The sequence below is a fragment of the Schistocerca gregaria genome, chromosome 10, assembly GCF_023897955.1.
Source record: "Schistocerca gregaria isolate iqSchGreg1 chromosome 10, iqSchGreg1.2, whole genome shotgun sequence".
In the NCBI taxonomy this organism is placed as follows: domain Eukaryota; kingdom Metazoa; phylum Arthropoda; class Insecta; order Orthoptera; family Acrididae; genus Schistocerca; species Schistocerca gregaria.
Window position 1 is genome coordinate 59,894,300 of NC_064929.1, and position 1,550 is coordinate 59,895,849.

At 48.9% G+C, this 1,550-nt stretch overlaps 1 non-coding gene across 1 annotated transcript; it reads right to left on the reverse strand.

Annotated features, from left to right (window-relative positions):
• Positions 1-1,219: 1,219 nt before the first annotated feature.
• Positions 1,220-1,292, reverse strand: Trnat-agu (transfer RNA threonine (anticodon AGU)). The gene has a single exon. It is a non-coding gene; the product is annotated as a tRNA-Thr (tRNA).
• Positions 1,293-1,550: the final 258 nt, after the last annotated feature.

Genomic DNA, 1,550 nt, shown 5'->3' on the forward strand with positions numbered 1-1,550 from the left:
ATAACAGCCGGTCCCCACACTTACATCTTGCTCTCCTTACGTCAGTATACATCATATCAGTCTGTGACGCTGGCTTTGCAACATCTTGCGTGCCTTTAGGTTCGCCGCGACCAACACTTACCATGCACTGACCACAAAAAATGGAGGCGCCGCGGCTTGAACCCTGCACCTTTCACATGTAAAGCGAACGCTCTACCAACTGAGGTACGCTACATGCACGACCAAACGGCGCTATTCCCCATTCTTTGCGACTCTGATGCGCACGGACACGATGGTTGGTTGGTTTGTAGCGGTGAAGGGAGCAGAGTACAAAGGCGCGGACACGTTCATATACACAAAAGTTCCAAGTAGTTTCGATGCTCTGGTATTACAAATGCAAATTCCGTCTGTTTTTAACGTCTTAAATTGAAAGAGCCGTCACAAATTGCTCCGTTTTCACTCCTTGTCGACAATCATACAGCACCTGAGGTAACAAACACATCTCGAGCCCCATTGTGCACTCCATTATTCATGCCAACTCAGTGCCTCGCTCTTTACTACTGTGTACCAATCTTGTCGTCCAACTGCAAAACACTGGGCCACAACAAGTTTCCGGGTCTCCATTGCACTGCGCATACTACAAAACGCTCCCCAAACTTGGCACTCACCCACGCAGCCGACTTTTCCGACTTTCCACGACGCTCACGCTAGAGACAGCATTATTTATAGTTCGACGTCGCGCCAAAGCGAATGAGCACATTTCGCCTACGGCTTAGGCCGCCCTCCTAGTGTGGCTGCTCGGTGTCTGCAGGCAGCGAGGGTTTGCAAGCTTCCTGTGTTCGCACCTATGTCACCTGTGCTTGCTTGTCAGAGAAAGACTATCGCAAAACATACAACTCACTCCATGAATTGATTGCTACGGCATCTGTTATCAGCAGTCACAACTAGCAACACCAGTAGCAGCCGACTGCACGCAAAGAATAGGAATGTGCAGTGGGATTTACGTGAACTCGGCGCAAGGCAGATCTTTCCGACATAGGCTTGAGAATCTTACGGGAACACTTGTACTGTTTCTAAATTAAGTGTAGGCGTGGGAGGGGGGTGCTTCCCGCGCACTAATAACAGCACGCTTGCCAATTGTGGATGCTAATCATTCGCTTGTATCTTCCTAGACACATCTGCTGGCTGTGAATTATTCCACTCGCATGGCAAGGTGCGCATGTAGGTGTGTTAAAAATTCTGTAGGCACTGGGTATTGATCCCAGTACCTCTCGCATACTAAGCGAGCGCTCTACCATCTGAGCTACGCCCGCCCCCCGAAGACTAATGGTGCTACATACAGCCATATAGACGACACAGACCCTTGCACTCACATTATTCAGCATACAAACACTACTCTCTATGTATCCGTTAGGGTGTCTTTCAGGTTTCTTGCATTCTGTATCGAATCGTAGTTGGCCACAATGAAAGTGGCACGTATAACGTTGAAAATAGAGTTCGGACACCGCTCTGAGTAAGACGAACGTGTTGTCCACCCTCTAGACTTCAATGAGGTTAAGCCGTGATACCTA